Source organism: Erinaceus europaeus, chromosome 4 (genome assembly GCF_950295315.1).
Source record: "Erinaceus europaeus chromosome 4, mEriEur2.1, whole genome shotgun sequence".
Lineage (NCBI taxonomy): Eukaryota > Metazoa > Chordata > Mammalia > Eulipotyphla > Erinaceidae > Erinaceus > Erinaceus europaeus.
In genome coordinates, this window is record NC_080165.1 from 112,251,345 (window position 1) to 112,272,294 (window position 20,950).

The 20,950-nt window shown below is 39.8% G+C and overlaps 1 protein-coding gene across 1 annotated transcript in view; it reads right to left on the reverse strand.

The window, feature by feature from the left end:
• ECT2L (epithelial cell transforming 2 like) overlaps positions 1 to 20,950 on the reverse strand; it is a 116,326-nt gene that overhangs the window by 69,664 nt on the left and 25,712 nt on the right. The gene's annotated exons all lie outside the window — the stretch shown is intronic.

Here is a 20,950-nt window from a genome sequence, read left to right on the forward strand (position 1 = left end):
CAGGCCATAATAGCTGAAAATTTCTCTAGTCTAGACAACACCAAAGACATAAAGATTCAAGAAGCCCAGAGGGTCCCAAACAGAATTAACCCAGACCTAAAGACACCAAGACATGTCATACTTAGATTGGAAAGGAATAAGGATAAAGAAAGGATCCTCAAGGCTGCAAGAGAAAAACAAAGAGTCACCTACAAAGGAAAACCCATAAGATTAGCAGCGGACTTCTCCATACAAACACTACAGGCCAGAAGAGAATGGCAAGATATCTATCGAGTGCTCAATGAGAAAGGCTTTCAGCCAAGAATACTATATCCTGCTAGATTGTCATTCAGACTAGATGGAAGCATCAAAACCTTCTCAGACAAGCAACAGTTGAAGGAAGCAACCATCACCAAGCCTGCCTTGAAAGAAGTTCTGAAAGGTTTCCTATAAACAACCAGACCACCACAAATAGAACATATATCAAAACACTCTAAAACTCTACAAGAATGGCGTTAAAATATCTTCAATCTTTGATATCAATAAATGTGAATGGCCTGAATTCACCTATTAAAAGACACAGAGTAGGAAGATGGATCAGAAAACACAACCCAACAATATGTTGTCTACAGGAAACTCACCTAACGCAACAAGACAAACACAGACTTAAAGTGAAAGGATGGAAAACTATCATTCAAGCCAATGGCCCACAAAAAAGGGCAGGAACAGCTATTCTCATATCTGACATGATAGACTTTAAAATACATAAGATTAAAAAAGATAGGAATGGACATTACTTAATGCTCAGAGGATCAGTCAATCAAGAGGACTTAACAATTATTAATATCTATGCACCCTATGAGAAGCCATCTAAATACATCAAACTTCTACTGAAAGAGCTACAGCAATATATTAACAGTAACACAATCATAGTAGGGGACTTCAACACCCCACTATCTCAACTTGACAGATCATCCAGGCAGAAAATCAGTAAAGACATAAGGGAGCTAAATGAAGAGATAGATAAACTAGAACTATTGGACATTTTCAGAGTCATTCATCCCAAGAAACTGGAATACACATTTTACTCAAATCCACATGGATCATTCTCAAGGATAGACCATATGTTAGGCCACAAAGACAGCATCAGCCTATTCAAGAGCACTGAAATCATCCCAAGCATCTTCTCAGACCACAGTGGAATTAAACTAACACTTAACAATCAACAAAAGATTAGTAACAGTCCCAAAATGTGGAAGCTCAACAGTACACTTCTTAACAACTTCTGGGTCAAAGAGGAAATCAAGGAAGAAATCAAAATGTTTCGAGAGTTCAATGAAAATGAAGACACAAGCTATCAAAATATTTGGGACACAGCTAAAGCAGTCCTAAGAGGGAAGTTCATAGCTATACAAGCACACATTAGGAAACAAGAAAAGGCACAAATAAACAGCCTGATTGCACATCTTAAAGACCTAGAAGAAACAACAAAGGAACCCTAAAGCAACCAGAAGGACAGAAATTACTAAAGTTAGGGCAGAAATAAATAACATTGAGAATAGGAAAACCATACAAAAGATCAATGAAAGTAAATGTTGGTTCTTAGAAAGAGTAAACAAAATCGACAAACCTTTAGCCAGACTCACAAAACAAAAAAGGGAGAAGACCCAAATAAATCGGATAGTAAATGAAAGAGGAGATATCACAACAGACACTGCAGAAATTCAACATATCATGCGAGGCTTCTATGAACAACTATATGCCACCAAGTTAGAGAACCTAGAAGAAATGAATGATTTCCTAGATACCTACCAACTTCCAAAACTAAGTAAAGAGGAAGTGGATAACATGAACAGGCCCATCACAGCTAATGAAATTGAAACAGTTATCAAAAATCTTCCCAAAAATAAAAGTCCTGGACCAGATGGTTTTACAAATGAATTCTACAAAACTTTCAAAGAAGAACTAATACCTCTACTTTTAAAAGTCTTCCAGAAGATTGAAGACACTGGAATACTCCCTGCCAGCTTCTATGAAGCCAACATCACCCTGATACCAAAAGCAGACAGGGACACAACCAAAAAATAAAACTACAGACCAATATCTCTGATGAACATAGATGCGAAAATATTGAACAAAATTCTAGCCAACCGGATACAGCAGTATATCAAAAAGATTGTCCATCATGACCAAGTGGGGTTTATCCCAGGCATGCAACGTTGGTTTAATATACGTAAATCAATCAATGTGATCCACCACATCAACAAAAGCAAGACCAAAAACCACATGGTCATATCAATAGATGCAGAGAAAGCCTTTGACAAAATACAACATCCCTTTATGATCAAAACACTACAAAAAATAGGAATAGATGGAAAATTCCTGAAGATAGTGGAGTCTATATATAGCAAACCTACAGCCAACATCATACTCAATGGTGAAAAACTGGAAGCATTTCCCCTCAGATCAGGTACTAGACAGGGCTGCCCACTATCACCATTACTATTCAACATAGTGTTAGAAGTTCTTGCCATAGCAATCAGGCAGGAGCAAGGAATTGAAGGAATACAGATTGGAAGAGAAGAAGTCAAACTCTCCTTATTTGCAGATGACATGATAGTATACATGGAAAAACCTAAGGAATCTAGCAAGAAGTTTTTGGAAATCATCAGGCAATACAGTAATGTGTCAGGTTATAAAATTAACATTCAAAAGTCAGTGGCATTCCTCTATGCAAACACTAAGTTAGAAGAAATTGAAATCCAGAAATCAGTTCCTTTTTCTATAGCAACAAAAACAATAAAATATCTAGGAATAAACCTAACCAAAGAAGTGAAAGACTTGTATACTGAAAATTATGAGTCACTACTCAAAGAAATTGAAAAAGACACAAAGAAATAGAAAGATATTCCATGCTCATGGGTTGGAAGAATTAACATCATCAAAATGAATATATTACCCAGAGCCATCTACAAATTTAATGCTATCCCCATCAAGATCCCAAGCACATTTTTTAGGAGAATAGAACAAATGCTACAAATGTTTATCTGGAACCACAAAAGACCTAGAATTGCCAAAACAATCTTGAGAAAAAAGAACAGAACCGGAGGCATCACACTGCCAGATCTCAAACTATATTATAGGGCCATTGTCATCAAAACTGCTTGGTACTGGAACATGAACAGACACACTGACCAGTGGAATAGAATTGAGAGCCCAGAAATGAGGCCCCACACCTATGGACATCTAATCTTTGACAAAGGGGCCCAGACTATTACATGGGGAAAGCAGAGTCTCTTCAACAAATGGTGTTGGAAACAATGGGTTGAAACATGCAGAAGAATGAAGCTGAATCACTGTATTTCACCAAATACAAAAGTAAATTCCAAGTGGATCAAGGACTTGGATGTTAGACCAGAAACTATCAGATACTTAGAGGAAAATATTGGAAGAACTTTTTTCCGCATAAATTTTAAAGACATTTTCAATGAAACGAATCCAATTACTAGGAAGACTAAGGCAAGTATAAACCTATGGGACTACATCAAATTAAAAAGCTTCTTCACAGCAAAAGAAACCACTACCCAAATCAAGAGACCCCTCACAGAATGGGAGAAGATCTTTACATGCCATACATCAGATAAGAGTTTAATAACCAACATATATAAAGAGCTTACCAGACTCAACAACAAGACAACAAATAACCCCATCCAAAAATGGGGGGAGGAATTGGACAGAATATTCACCACAGAAGAGATCCAAAAGGCCGAGAAACACATGAAAAAATGCTCCAAGTCTCTGATTGTCAGAGAAATGCAAATCAAGACAACAATGAGATATCACTTCACTCCTGTGAGAATGTCACACATCAGAAAAGGTAACAGCAGCAAATGCTGGAGAGGGTGTGGGGTCAAAGGAACCCTCCTGCACTGCTGGTGGGAATGTCAATTGGTCCAACCTCTGTGGAGAACAGTCTGGAGAACTCTCAGAAGGCTAGAAATGGACCTACCCTATGACCCTGCAATTCCCCTCCTGGGGATATATCCTAAGGAACCCAACACATCCATCCAAAAAGATCTGTGTACACATATGTTCTTGGCAGCACAATTTGTAATAGCCAAAACCTGGAAGCAACCCAGGTGTCCAACAACAGATGAGTGGCTGAGCAAGTTGTGGTATATATACACAATGGAATACTACTCAGCTGTAAAAAATGGTGACTTCACCGTTTTCAGCCGATCTTGGATCGGACCTTGAAAAAATTATGTTGAGTGAAATAAGTCAGAAACAGAAGGATGAATATGGGATGATCTCACTCTCAGGCCGAAGTTGAAAAACAAGATTAGAATAGAAAACACAAGTTGAACCTGAAATGGAATTGGAGTATTACACCAAAGTAAAAGACTCTGGGGTGGGTGGGTGGGTGGGGAGAATACAGGTCCATGAAAAATGATGAATGAAATAGTGGGGGTTGTATTGCTAAATGGGAATCTGGGGAATGTTATGCATGTAAAAAAAAAAAGAAGTAGAAACGCAAAGCAGAAATTGACTGAGTTTAGAGTATGGTACCAAAGTAAGAAAGCAGAAGTATACTAGAGTTTGCAGTGAGTACCTCCCTAATACTTCCTCTCCACTTTTCCAAGCTTTGGGTCCATGATTGCTCAACAATTTGTTTGGCTTTGTATGTTAACTCTCTTTTTAGTCACCAGGTTCCAGGTGTCATCAGGATGCCGGCCAGACTTCCCTGGATTGAAGACACCACCAATGTGTCCTGGAGCTCAGCTTCCCCAGAGACCCATCCTACTAGGGAAAGAGAGAGGCAGACTGGGAGTATGGACCGACCAGTCAACGCCCATGTTCAGCGAGGAAGCAATTACAGAAGTCAGACCTTCTACCTTCTGCAACCCTCAATGACCCTGGGTCCATGCTCCCAGAGGGATAGAGAATGGGAAAGCTATCGGGGGAGGGGGTGGGATATGGAGATTGGGTGGTGGGAAAAAAAAAAAAAAAAAAAACCTTCCCAAGAATAAAAGTCCTGGATCAGATATTTTGACAAATGAATTCTACAAAACTTTCAAAGAAGAACTAATACCTCTACTTTTAAAAGTCTTCCAGAAGATTGAAGACACTGGAATACTCCCTTCCACCTTCTATGAAGCCAAGATCACTTTGATACCAAAAGCAGACAGGGACACAACCAAAAAAGAAAACTACAGACCAATATCTCTGATGAACATAGATGAGAAAATATTGAAAAAAAATCTAGCCAACTGGATACAGCAGTATATTAAAAAAATTATTCATCATGACCAAGTGGGGTTTATCCCAGGCATGCAAAGTTGGTTTATTATACATAAATCAATCAACGTGATCCACCACATCAACAAAAGCAAGACCAAAAACTACATGGTCATAATCAATAGATGCAGAGAAAGCCTTTGACAAAATACAACATCCCTTTATGATCAAAACACTACCAAAAATGGGAATAAATGGGAAATTCCTCAAAATGGTGGAGTCTATATATATAGAAAACCTACAGCCAACATCATACTCAATGGTGAAAAACTAAAAGCATTTCCCCTCAGATCAGGAACTAGACAGGGCTGCCCAATATCACCATTACTATTAAACATAGTGTTAGAAGTTCTTGCCATAGCAATCAGGCAGGAGCAAGGAATTAAAGAGATACAGATTGGAAGAGAAGAAGTTAAACTTTTCCTATTTGCAGATGACATGATAGTATACATAGAAAACCCTAAGGGATCCAGCAAGAAGCTTTTGGATATCATCAGGCAATACAGTAAGGTGTCAGGCTACAAAATTAACATTCAAAAGTCAGTAGCATTCCTATATGCAAACACTAAGTTAGAAGTTGTTGAAATCTTGAAATCAATTCCTTTTACTATAGCAACAAAAACAATAAAATATCTAGGAATAAACCTAACCAAAGAGGTGAAAGACTTATATGCTTAAAATTATGAGTCACTACTCAAGGAAATTGAAAAAGACACAAAGAAGTGGAAAGATATTCCATGTTCATGGGTTGGAAGAATTAACATCACCAAAATGAATATACTACCCAGAGCCATATACAAATTTAGTGCTATCCCCATCAAGACCCCCAACAACACTTTTTAAGGAGAATAGAACAAATGCTCCAAATGTTTATCTGGAACCAGAAAAGACCTAGAATTGCCAAAACAATCTTGAGAAGAAAGAATTCCCAGACACTCCCAGATCTCAAACTGTATTATAGGGCCATTGTCATCAAAAGTGCTTGGTACTGGAACATGAATAGACACACTGACCAGTGGAATAGAATTGAGAGCCCAGAAGTAAGCTCCCACACCTATGGACATCTAATCTTTGACAAAGGTGCCCATACTATTAAATGGGGAAAGCAGAGTCTCTTCAGCAAATGGTGTTGGAATAAATGGGTTGAAACATGCAGAAGAATGAAACTGAACCACTATATTTCACCAAATACAAAAGTAAATTCCAAGTGGATCAAGGACTTGAATGTTAGACCACAATCAGATACTTAGAGGAAAATACTGGTGGAACTCTTTTTTGCATAAATTTTAAAGGCATCTTCAATGAAATGAATACAGTTACAATGAATCCTAAGCAAGTATAAACCTATGGGACTACATCAAATCAAAAAGCTTCTGCAAACCTAAAGAAACTACTACCCAAACCAAGAGACCCCTCACAGAATGGGAGAAGGTCTTTACATGCCATCCATCAGACAAGAGGCTAATAACCAACATATATAAAGAGCTTGCTAAACTCAACAAAAAGACAACAAATAACACCCTCCAAAAATGAGAGGATATGGACAAAATATTCACCACAGAAGAGATCCAAAAGGCTGAGAAACACATGATAAAATGTGCAAGTCTCTGAATGTCAGAGAAATGCAAATAAAGACAACAATGAGATACCACTTCACTCCTGTGAGAATGTCATACATCAGAAAAGGTAACAGCAACAAATGCTGGAGAGGTTGTGGCGTCAAAGGAACCCTCCTGCTCTGCTGGTGAGAATGTCAATTGGTCCAACCTCTATGGAGAACAGTCTGGGGAACTCTTAGAAGACTAGAAATGAACCTACCCTATGACCCTGCAATTCCTCTCCTAGGGATATAGCCTAAGGAACCCAACACACCCATCCAGAAAGATCTGTGTACACATATGTTCTTGGCAGCACAATTTGTAATAGCCAAAACCTAGAAGCAACCCAGGTGTCCAACAACAGATGAGTGGCTGAGCAAGTTGTGGTATATATACACAATGGAATACTACTCAGCTATAAAAAAATGGTGATTTCACAATTTTCAGCCAATTTTGGATGGATCTTGAAAAATTCATGTTAAATGAAATAAGTCAGAAACAGAAGGATGAATATGGGATGATCTCACTCTCAGACAGAAGATGAAAAACAAGATCAGAAAAGAAAACACAAGTAGAACCTGAACTGGAATTGGTATATTACACCAAAGTAAAAGACTCTGGGGTGGGTGGGAGGGGAGAAAACAGATCCAAGAAGGATGACAGATGACCTAGTGGGGGTTGTATTTTTATATGGAAAACTGGGAAATGTTATGCATGTACAAACTATTGTATTTACTGTCAAATGTAAAATACTAATTCCCCAATAAAGAAATTTTTAAAAAAGAAAATTCAATAAAGATAAACAGGAAACCCAACAAATAGGAAAAGATATTTGTACACCACACTTCAGACAAGCCGTTGATATCAAACATCTATAAAGAACTCATACAGCTCAACAAGAAGAAAAGGAGCAGCTCAATAAAGAAAGTGGGCAGAAGATATGAGTAAACAGTTCTCTAAAGAAGAGACATGGCCCACAGACATATATAGAAATGCTCCAATTCACTCATCACCAGAGAAATGCAAATTAAGACCACATTGAAATTCCACCTCACACCTGTGAGAATGGGCTCCATCAATAAAAGAAAAGAAGTGTTACAGAGAGGAATTATACCACACTGCTAGTGGAAATGCAAATTGGTGAAGCCATTATGGAGAATCCTTCAACAAATGCAAATGTAAATACCTATGACCCAGCAATTTCACTACTAGGTATAGACCCAAAAGATATATTAAGACCAATTCTAAGGCATATGTGCACCCCATGTTTATAGCAGCTTTATTCACAATAGCAAAAACTTGAAAACAACCAAAATGCCTTTCAATAGATGGATAACAATGTTATGGACATATACTCAATGGAATATTATTCAGTAATAAAAAAGATGATATTGTATCATTTGTGATGAGGTGGATGCAATTGGCGGTCATTATGCTTAGTGAAGCAAGTAAGGAGGTGAAGGGCAACTACAGAATGGTTTCACTTATATGTGAAATATAGAGAATTAACAGGGCCAAGTGGTAAGTGCACATTCTACAGTGCGTAAAGGCCAAAGTTCAAGCTTCCAGTCCCCTCCCCACCTGCAGGGAGAAAGCTTTGAGGGTGGTGAAGCAAGTCTATAGGTGTCTCTCTTTCTCCATCTCTATCTCCCCCTACCCTCTATCTTTCTCTCCCCCCCCCGTATTCCCCTCTTCTCTTGATTTCTCTCTGTCCTATCCAACAGAAAGAAAGAAAGAGATAGAGAGAAAGGAAAAAAGATAGATAGAAAAAGAGAAAGAAAGAAAGATAGAAAAAGAGAAAGAAAGAGAGAGAGAGAGAAAGAAGAAAAATGGCCTCTAGGAGCAGTGGATTCATGATATAGGCGCTGAGCCCCAGCGATAACCCTAGAGGGAAGAAGGAAGGAAGGAAGGAAGGAAGGAAGGAAGGAAGGAAGGAAGGAAGGAAGGAAGGAAGGGAAGGGAAGGAGGGAGAAAAGAATGAATATTTGTTTAGCTATCCAGTAATAATAAAGAAAGAGAGAATCAAAGCATCACTATAGCATATTCAATGCCAGGATTGGAACTCAAAATTTCATGCTTGTAACTTGGATGCTCTATCCACTGTGCCATCTGTCTGGCCACACTTATGTCCTTTACACTTAGTGTGTTCTATAGTGTAAAGCACTGTTTTGTATTTCCATTCTTTCTTATCTTCAATGTAATCCTCTTTTGGATTCACTCAGCATTTAAAACCTACTTCCTTAACTGTACTGCAAGCCCCACAGAAGAAGACAAGAGTGGCTGTTTATTGCTCTGTCTACAGCACCAAATATGGCATTTGAAACTTGGCAGTGGTTAAGGAAATGTACATAAATTATTCAGTCTGCCACCCTGCTCTAGCTTCTGAGAAATGAAAAAAAAAAAAAGTCGCAAAATATTTATAGTGGTGCTATATTGTGTTGTCAAATATCCAGAGGGAGGTGTGGACATTTCTCTTTTCCTATTTAAGACAACCTCCATTCTACTAAAATATGAACTGCAGAGGGCAGGGATCTTTTACACTTTATTTGGTGTTGATATCATATACATCCAAAGCTGTGCCTGATATATAGCAGTCACTGGTTATATAAATATATATTGACTGTTAAATTAATAAACTTAAGCTTATGCCACCCAATATTTACTCCCCTTTCAATTCCTATTTGGTGGTTCATACGGTTCTAGAGAAAACAACTCCACTCCTGGCTCCAAAAAGCACTTGATAGAGGACAAGAGAATTCACATGGTTCTCTATCTTGGCCACAGGAGTGGGCACTGACCTAAATTATTCTAATCAGGAAGAAACCTTAAAAAAGAGACTCTTTTTCCTTCTGGACATAACTATGAAAATATAACAATGACTGCCAAAAGCAGAGCAGAGAGACAGAAGATGCAAGTCATTGGTTTTATTACTGAACTTAGAGCAGCTTCAATTACAGACAAATCCACCTCTCTATTGTTCAATTTTATAAGGATAAAATCTTTCTCTTATTATTTGCAAACATTCTATAACCACAAAGCAGAGTTAAAAATAAAAGATAAAACAAGTACCTGTTGGTAAGCTTCTTTATTTATTTATTTTATTTATTTATTCCCTTTTGTTGCCCTTGTTGTTTTATTGTTGTAGTTATTATTGTTGTTGCCGTTGTTGGATAGGACAGAGAGAAATGGAGAGAGGAGGGGAAGACAGAGAGGAGGAGAGAAAGATAGACACCTGCAGACCTGCTTCACCGCCTGTGAAGCGACTCCCCTGCAGGTGGGGAGCAGAGGTTCGAACCGGGATCCTTATGCCAGTCCTTGTGCTTTGCGCCACCTGTGCTTAACCCGCTGTGCTACAGCCCGACTCCCTGTTGGTATGCTTCTAATTCTGCTTCTAAGACCTTCTGTTTTGATCATCACGTTAGGTTCGCTTGCATTACTTAATGCTGTGGTCTATTTACATAATTACTGCTTTACTGGACACCCATGCTGCCTACAGGGCATTGGTTTAATCCCCACTGTTTCGAGCTCTTTTCCACTCTTCCCCCTCTCCTAGTCACATCCTGTTTTCCACCCTACCACTTCCTTCCTGGAAACTATAAAGACAGATTCTTTTCTCAATAAACATTGCACTGCTTCCCAGCTCAGCCATGAGTCCCTGGTCATCTCTCCCTCCCGTGAAGCTAGCCCGGCAGTACCTATGGAATCTGAACAAATAATTTGTAACACTGCAAAAGGAAGAAAAGGAATGGAACACTCCTCTGGTCTGTGACCCTGCCTCCAAGTAAGCAAAGAATCAAGAGGTGGAACAGGCCTTGGGGAATTCAGGTCACCCAGAGTTGGCATCTTACACTTGGCTGTGTGTGAAATCATCTTGAGCATGCAGTAAAAACAGCTGCCTTAGATCCATTCCAGGTGTGTTCATCCAAAAGCTCAATGGGTGAGTCCCATAGTCTGTTTTTTCACAAGCTCCATTTGATTCACCTTCCTAATACTGATCAATTTGACTTTCCGCTGGTAAAAGCAGTTTAGGGACTGGGCAGTGATATACTCTGTAGAGTACACATATTATCAAGGAGCTAGGTTCAAGACCCCAGTCCCCACCTGCAGGAGGGAAGCTTTTCAAGCAGTCTCTCTCTCTCTCTCCCTCTCTCTCCCCCTCCCTCTCCCCCTCTCCCCTACCCCCTCCCCCTCTCCCCTTCCCTCTCTCTTATCTTTATTCATTTATTGGATAGAGATAGCCAGAAATTGAGAAGGAAGGAGATGATAGAGAGGGAGAGAGACAGAGGGACATCTGCAGTGCTATTTCACCACTTGTGAAGCTTTTCCCCCTGAAGGTGGGGAACAGGGCTCAAACCCAGGTGCTCACACATTGTATACAACATGTATGCACCAGGTGCACCACCACCCAGTCCCATGTATCTCTCTTTCTCTCCCCCCATCTCACTTTCCTTTCAATTTATCTGTCTCTATCAAATAAAGAAATAAAATGTTATTTAATAACAGTTTAATAGACTCTTATGCAGACCAAACACAATATATATATATATATATGCATCCATACATACAGACATACTCACATAGGGTGTCTGAGGACTATGTATAGCTGCTTTCTGGGACTCAGTTGTTACTACTTAGACTCTGTATGGGGGTGTAATGGGCTGTATCCTAGGTTTAAAGGACATACTTTGCTTTTTGCTCTCTCAAATCCAGTTATCAGCTAGATTCTGGAGAGTCAATATGATCAGGGAAGTGACTACTAGGTAAATAGACACTTAAAATCAGTGTTTAAACTTTTTGTCTTCCTTTTACTTTTCTTAAAGAATAAGCACAAGTATTCAGCTTCAGGGTTAGTAAACTCAAGAGCCCATTGATGTCATCAAGGACCAAGGACTTTCCATGTTTTCACTTTGCCTCCTCAGCAGTTTGTTTTGCTCCCCGGACTTGTCCCTTGAGGTGGTTCTCAAAGAATTAAGTACTATGAGCATCCATACGCAACAGAGAACATAGGTTAAGAGAGTGGATGATGGCAAGCCCTTCTTGAAGTTCCTTTTTAAGTTTGAAAGTGAAGAAAATTTCCCCCAAAAGTTCTCCAGCAGTCGCTGACATATTTCTCTACAGGCAGAATTAGTACCTACACACCATTTCCTGAGCCAGACATATCTAACCCTAACTCACCCATAGTAAGTGATCAATCACCTCTGAAGGACATACTTGGAAGAAAACAGGGTTGGGCTGTAATCAGTAATGCTTAGTCTTCTAAACAAAAATTAAAAAGGAGACATCTCTAGCTGTCTAAGTTTCTAATCTACCCAACCTTATAGATGCCTACCCCTTTTAGAACTCATTTACCCGAGTCCTTGCTCCTCTTCACACTTGAGATAATACTTGTGGGTATTCCTTATGAATAAAATTGGCTTTAATTAGTGTAGTGTACATCTTAACTCATTTTCTTCCTTCCTTCCTTCCTTTCTTTTTTTCTTTCTTTCTTTTTTCCTCCAGGGTTATTACTAGGGGCTGGGGGCTCAGTGCCTGTACTACAAATCCACTGTTCCTGTGGCATATATCAGAGAGAAATTGAAAGAGGAGGGGAAGATAGAGAAGGGGAGAGAAAGATAAACACCTGCAGGCCTGCTTCACTGCTTGTGAAGCAACCTCCTTGCAGGTGAGGAGCCAGGGGCTTGAATGGGCACCTTGAGTGGGTCCTTGCTCTTGATACTATGTGCACTTAACCAACATGCACAGACACCCAACTCATTTTTTTTATTCAAATGTAAATACTTCATATGCAAATATTATCCATGTCCCTTTCCAGATTAGCTTTAGAATCAGTTTCTCAGGTCCCACAAGAAAAATTTTTCTGGGGAATTATACTGGAGTTAAGCTGGACTTAAAATTAATTTGGAGACAACCTGTCACCTTTAAACAGGACACATCTATTTACCCAGTATTCTTAATTTGAGGTTTTTGTTTCCTATCTCTGAACATAAATTTATAATTTGTTTCATAAGAATCTTACAGTTATTGGTTTTTAATTTTATGTGACAGACAGGAAAGTAGAATTGAGAGAAGCAGGAAGAAAAAGAACATGGTAACATTTTTTGAAGCTATGAATCTAGCCTGGCTTGAAGCTACACAAATCTCAAGTCTTTCAATTGTCATTTTTTCTTACATTGGTTTGAATCCCATTTCTCTTATTTGCACTTGAGAGCATTCTGTCCATGACATGAAAAGAATACATTAGAAAGGGTAGGAGAAAAGTTGACAAGCATTCACCAAATGTAAGGTGAAGGCTTTCTATTACTGCTACTAAAACTTGCTACATTTCCATCTCACATATAGGTGGCCACTTCCACTCTTACTCTACATATTCTTTTTTCTTTATCTCTTTTTTTTAACTTTTTATTATCTTTACTAGACAGACACAGCCAGAAACCAAGATGGTAGGGAGAGATAGAGAAGGAAAGAGAAAGAGAGACACCTGCAGCACTAATTCACCACTCGAAAACCTTTCCCCCTGCAGGCAGGGATAGGAGCTTGAACCTGGATACTAGCTCATTGTAACATGCATGCTCAACCAGGTGCACAACCACCCAGCCCCTTACTCTACATACTCTCATGGACACCTCCAAAAGAGATTTGTTAAGTACAGAATGTTTTCTTAAGAATTTGTCTCTGTGAATCTAAGTTTAACACACCAGGTAGAATAACACCCAGTCGATCTAGAAGCTAATGTCATGTAAGTCATAGATGGTCATTAGTATTATTATCAGGGCTGAAGCCATGAGGAATCTGTGCAACCAACAACTTATTAAGAGGGGGAAAATTAATTGTATGTCTCGAAGTTTTTAAAACACAGACTGAGTCTTCTTAATATATAGGCTGTGTATTTGATATATGGACTCTCTCAAAAGCCTAGACCAAGTAGATCAGAAACAACCAGTGGTACTGCTATATAAGATACTGGGTACTATACAGCAAACTCTAACAAAAGGACTTTTCAAAGTTAACCCAATTACCAAATAATGTGATGATAACAATAACTACCCATTGTCTTTTTGAACCCTAAGACAGCAGGAACCTCACATCTCCACTATAGAGCCTATATTTCCCCCAGTCCTGGAACCTTAGGATAGGGCCCACTTTCCCACATGCCTCTCCCAATCCATATCAAATAATATTGCATCAGCTGATCGCAACCTAATCAACACAATGATTGCCACCTCAACATGCTTCAGCTCAGACTGTGTCCAGAGACTTCAGGTGTGGAATGACAACCCTTCAGCTTCATTACTCAGGTGAGACCTTTCCTTTCATAGTATTCTCTAAATCCATCCCAGGTGATCACTTTCTAACAAAGTCCCAAAACCTAGATATACACCAGGTTCTGTGAGAAAGAGCATATGTTCACAGGTATCCATAAACTAGTACAAAATATATACCTGAAAGTGTTGGTATGCTTCTAATTCTGCTTCTAAAAACCTCTTCTGTTTCATTTGGTTTAATCCCCCCTGCTTAACACTATTCTATTTACATAACTAAGCACCAGCATGCCTGCATGGCATTGGTTTAATCCCCACTGGTTCATGATGTCTTTTTGCTCCGCCCCCTCTTATAGTACAACCTGATTTGCACCAGTCACTTTTCGCTCCACCCTCTCTGCATCACATCTTGTTTCTGTCCTACTTGGCGAGTATAGATAGGATTGTGTTTTTAGTTTAGTTTAGTTTTTAATTTAGTTTAGCTTAGTTTGGCCATAGATTGTGCTGCGTCCTGCATGAATAAAGACATACTGCGTACAACCCAGCCATGAGTCCCTGGTCGCCTGTCTCCGACCGCGAAGCCAGCCCTACATGAAAGCAGAAGTACACTAGAATTTGCAGTGAGTACCTCCCTAACACTTCCTCTCCACTATTCCAACCTTTGGGTCCATGATTGCTCAACAGTTTGTTTGGCTTTGTATGTTAACTCTCTTTTCAGCCACCAGGTTCCAGATGCCATCAGGATACTAGCCAGGCTTCCCTGGACTGAAGACCCCACCAATGTATCCTGGAGCTCTGCTTCCCCAGAGACACACCCTACTAGGGAAAGAGAGAGGCAGACTGGGAGTATGGACCGACCAGTCGACGTCCATGTTCAGCGGGGAAGCAATTACAGAAGCCAGACCTTCCACCTTCTGCAACCCACAATGACCCTGGGTCCATGCTCCCAGAGGGATAGAGAATGGGAAAGCTATCAGGGGAGGGGATGGGATATGGAGATTGGGTGGTGGGAATTGTGTGGAGTTGTACCCCTTCTACCCTATGGTTTTGTTAATTTTTCCTTTCTTAAATAAAAAATAAATTTAAAAAAAAAGAAGAAGAAGTGCCCTCCAGAGCTTGAAGGAGTCATGTTAAGTGAGATCATCCAGAAAGAGAAGGATGAATATGGGATGATCTCCCTGATGGACAGAAGTTGAAAAATAACAACAGAAAGCAAAAACATAAAGCAGCACTTTAAAAAAATTATTTCTGCTTTTATTTGATGTTTCATATATATATATATATTATATATATATATCAAGATTCTTTTTTTTAATATTTATTTTATTTTTATTTATTCCCTTTTGTTGCCCTTGCTGCTTTTCTTGTTGTAGTTATTATTGTTGTTGTCGTTGTTGGATAGGACAGAGAGAAATGGAGAGAGGAGGGGAAGACAGAGAGGAGGAGAGAAAGATAGACACCTGCAGACCTGCTTCACCGCCTGTGAAGCGACTCCCCTGCAGATGGGGAGCCGGGGCTCGAACAGGGATCCTTATGCTGGTCCTTGTGCTTTGTGCCACCTGCGCTTAACCCGCTGCGCTACAGCCCGACTCCCATATATCAAGATTCTTAACACCAATGCAAAGCAGAACTTGAACTGGGTTTGGTGTATTGAACTGAAGTAAAGAATTGGGGGGGGGGGCAAGGGGAGAAAGGGTTTTTAGGTCTTAGAGCATGATGGTGGAGGAGGACTGAGGCTGGAGGGGAACCGAGTGTTTTACAGAAATTTTGTACATGTACCAACAACTATACTTACTATAAACTATTAATTCCTCTAATAAATAAAAATTATAAAAGTTCCATAAAAGTTCCATCCAATATACTCCATGGAATATTAGCCTACAATCAAAAAAGATAATAGTGTGTTCTTTGGGACAAAATGGATAGAACTAGAGGTAATTCTGCTCAGCAAAGTAAGTAAAGAGATGAAAGGCAACTACCAGATGGTTTCACTCATATGTGGAATCTAGAGAACTGATACACATGAACTTGCAAACAAACAAAAACCAGAAGCAAACAAACTGTTTCTAAGACTTTGTGAGGAGTATGATGGTTATCTTTGGGAGGTATGAAGCTGTGATCCTAGAATTTTGGTGGTGGGTGCAGTGTGGAACTATGACCTATAATCTTGCAACCTTGTAAATCATTGTTAACCACGAATTAAAAAAATAAAAAATAAAAGAGGTGCCATCCACATAGATGACTGTGTAAAATAGCACCCCCTGGAGTTATGTGACATGGAAATCCTAGTACTATTAATGTTCACAATTTGAGATTCCATTACAGAGGTCTTCAATAATGAAAAAATTTAAATTAAACAAAGTAGTAGTAGCCTCTTATGTTAAATGAATTGTACTAGCTTGGGGAAAAAAAACTTTCCCCTACAGAACTACTAAATGAAAATATTTTTCTTCCTTTTTTCTTTTTCCAGAGCATTGTTCAATTCTAGTTGATGGTGGTGCAGAGGATTGAACCTGGGACTTCGGAGCCTCAGGCATGAGAGACTCCTTGCATAACCATTATACTATCTTCCCCACCCCTTTTTTCTTTTCTTTCAATTTTTTTTTCCTTCCTTTTTGTGGAGCAAGATCTTTCCTTGCACGAGCATGATTTCAACACTCTCTCACTGCTTTTTCTTTCAGAGAGAGAGGCAGAGAAATAAGAAGAGAGGGGCTGGATTGTGGCACACCTAATTAAGTGTACACTTTACAATGTGCAAGGACCCAGGTTCAAGCCCCCAGTCCTCACTGCAGAAGGAAAACTTCATGAGTGGTGAAGCAGGTCTGTAGGTGTCTCCCTGTCTCTCTCCCTTTCTGTACCCCCTTCCTCTCAATTTCTGGTTGTCTACCAAATAAACAAAGACAATAAAAGAATTTTTTAAAAAGAGAGAAACTATATAGCACCTGGTTGCATAGCACATCCTATATGGTGTAGGGACTTGAACCTGGGCCACACATTGAAAGGTATGTGTCCTAACTAGTGATCTATCTCTCATAGCCCCCATTTTTTCTGATTATTTTTTGTTATTGTTGTAATAAGGCATATTTTACACATCTTAATTCATTCAATAAGCATTTATCAAGTGGCTACTAGGTACTAGTATTACTCTCAGTGTTTCACAAAAAGCATCACTACAAAAGTCCTTGCCCTCATGGAGCTATAATCTAGTGAAATAGGCAAACAATAAAAAATACACAGATGTCATATGTGGCATAACAATAGCTGGTGGTCCCCACCTGCAGGGGGAAAGCTTTACAAGTGGTGAAGCAGGGCTGTAGGTGTCTGTCTCTGTCTCTCTCCCTCTCTATCCCCCCCCCTTCTCTTGATTTCTGGCTGTCTCTATCCAATAAATAAATAAATAAATAAATAAATAAATAAATAAATAGATGGTGCTAAGTCCCTTAGAGAGAAGTTAAACAGTATAAAAGAAATGTAGCAACACCTATGAAAATGGCAAGAACTTTCAAGTGCAAGGAATTTGCCAATGGCCTTCACACCGATTCACTCTTTCTGTCCCTATGCCCGCACTCCCAAAAAACAGTTCTACCTTTTTTGTTTGTTCACTTTATGTAATTTTTTTATGTGGTGCCAGGGAATGAATCCAGGGCCTTGTGGACAGACAATACAACTTGCTGATTTGTCTAGGCCAACTTTGTCCTTCCTTATTTTAAAAAAGAAGGAAGAACGGTAGAGAGAGGGGAGAGACATGACAGCACCACTCTGCCACTCTAGGTAGCACGTCAGTCTCAGATTCTATACTCCTATTTTCCTATTAAATTAATTAATTAAAAATTTTTAAAAGAAGTTTTAAGGGGTGGTGGTATACCTGGTAAAGTGCATGCATCACCATGCTCTAAAACAGGGAGGGACTCAATACCCTGGTCCCCACTTACAGGAAGAAGCTTCATGATTGGTGAAGCAGTGCTATAGGTGTCTCTCTCCATCTCTCTCTACCTTCCCCTTCCTCTCAATTTCTCTATGTATCTATCAAAAGAAACAAACAAAAAAAGAGCGAAATTATAATAAGAAAAAAAAGGAAAACACAAAGCTGAACTTGGACTGGAGTTGGTGTATTGCACCAAAGTTAAAGACTCTGGGTTGGGAAGGAGTGTTCAGGTCCTAGAGCATGATGGCAGAGGAGGACCTAGTGGAGGTTGTTTTGTGAAAAACTGAGAAGTGTTACACATGTACAAACTATTGTATTTTACTGTCAATTGTAAACCATTAATCTCCCAATAAAGAAAAAAGGAGAAGGAGGAGGAAGAGAAGCAGAAGGAGGAGGCCCACTGAGAAGTGTATTGTCTCTGTGAACTTTTACACCAGATTTCCTCAGAGACTGCAACTGGGACAGATACCATCAACTGAGCCCTCCTCGGTGCTTTTTGGAAAGAGCCTGGTATACTAAAGTGGGAGTGGAAGGGTGTTTTCTCTTAACGTTAGCCAGTATTTTTCACCCTATAACCCTATTTCCAGTCAGTCAGGATAAAGACAAGTGGTGAGAGCTAATCTTTCATTATTAGAGCTCTCTCTTCCTCAACTCCCCCCCCACACACACACACTCTTGCTCTCCATCTCTTGGGAATGCAGTTGCCCAACCCACCAGGGAGAGCTACAAGTTTGAACATATCTCCAGCCCTGAAATGAATGGCCTTTGTATCAGGTTTTACCTGCTGCTAGGCAGAGGCAATTGGAAACCGGTCCTACCAGCGTGACTAGGTAACTGATTCAGGCTCCTCCTAGGTTTCTCCTGTTGTGAACAACACAAACAACTTAGTTTGCTCTAAGGAGTCACAGGATCACAGGACAGATCAGCCTGGTCAAGTGACAGGCAGACACAACTGGAAACCATTAGTGATGTGTAGACACAAGCATGCCCCACCCACACTGAAGGAAGCTTCAACGGTGTTTCTTTCTCTCCCTCTCCCTCCCCTCCTCCCCTTTCCTTTCACTCTCTCCCCTTCCCCTCCTACTCCTTTTTCCCTCTCTTCTCCTCTCCTCCCTCTCTCCTCCTCCTTCTCCCTCTTCTTTTATCTCTCTCTGGAAAAATTTAGTTTGAAGTGGCTAAAACCCTAGAAATGACCATTAAAAAGGTTTCAGAGCTGGTTGGTGGCATACCTGGTAGAGTGCACATATTACAATATGCAAAGACCCAGGTTCAAGCCTGCAGTCCCCACCTGCAGTGGGGAAGTTTCAAGAGTGGTAAAGCTATATTATAAGTGTCTCTTTTTCTCTTACTTTATTTCCTCTTTCCCTCTCAATTTTTCTCTGCCCTATGAAATTTTTAAAAATTAATAAAAAAAAGTATTAGATATCATAAATTTCCATTTAAAAAGTCTCCACGCTTAAAATATGGTATATTAGAACAGAAAAGAAGAACTTGAGTTATCTTAATATATCTCAGAAATTAAGATGCATCTAAAGAAAATTGGGACACAAATTTTTTTTTCATTGTCAGGACTTCCCCACTCTCGGCTGACTTAGTTGCTTTTTTTTTTATTATAGTGTATTCATTTTTGGATAGAGTCAGAGAAATTGAGAGGGAAGAGGCAGATAGGGAAGAAGAAAGAGACACATGCAGCACTGCTTCACTGTTTATGAAGCTTCCCACCTTACAGGTAGGGGCCGGGGGCTTGCAGCCAGATCCTGTGCAATGTGACATGTGTGCTCTAGTTTGTGTGTCACTGCCTGGCACCTTTAGGTTGGTTTTTGCAGACAGAAAGATATGGAGAAAGACAGAAGGGAAGACACCACAGCACCAAAGTTTCCTCCAATGCCATGACACAATGGGGGCTTGAACCTTCATCAGGCACATGGTATAGTAGGCACCCTTTGAAGTGAGCTATCTCACCAGCTGACAACATTTTTCACCGATCCTTTCTCTGTGGAGAACAGTCTGGAGAACTCTCAGAAGGCTAGAAATGGACCTACCCTATGACCCTGCAATTCCCCTCCTGGGGATATATCCTAAGGAACCCAACACATCCATCCAAAAAGATCTGTGTACACATATGTTCTCGGCAGCACAATTTGTAATAGCCAAAACCTGGAAGCAACCCAGGTGTCCAACAACAGATGAGTGGCTGAGCAAGTTGTGGTATATATACACAATGGAATACTACTCAGCTGTAAAAAATGGTGACTTCACCGTTTTCAGCTGATCTTGGATGGACCTTGAAAAAATCATGTTGAGTGAAATAAGTCAGAAACAGAAGGATGAATACGGGATGATCTCACTCTCAGGCCGAAGTTGAAAAACAAGATTAGAAAAGAAAACACAAGTTGAACCTGAAATGGAATTGGAGTATTACACCAAAGTAAAAGACTCTGGGGTGGGTAGGTGGGTGGGGAGAATACAGGTCCATGAAAAATGATGAATGAAATAGTGGGGGTTGTATTGTTAAATGGGAATCTGGGGAATGTTATGCATGTAAAAAAAAAAAAAAAAGAAGAAGTAGAAACGCAAAGCAGAAATTGACTGAGTTTGTAGTATGGCACCAAAGTAAGAAAGCAGAAGTACACTAGAGTTTGCAGTGAGTACCCTCCCTAACACTTCCTCTCCACTATTCCAACCTTTGGGTCCATGATTGCTCAACAATTTGTTTGGCTTTGTATGTTAACTCTCTTTTCAGCCACCAGGTTCCAGATGCCATCAGGATACTAGCCAGGCTTCCCTGGATTGAAGACCCCACCAATATGTCCTGGAGCTCAGCTTCCCCAGAGACCCACCCTACTAGGGAAAGAGAGAGGCAGACTGGGAGTATGGACCGACCAGTCAAC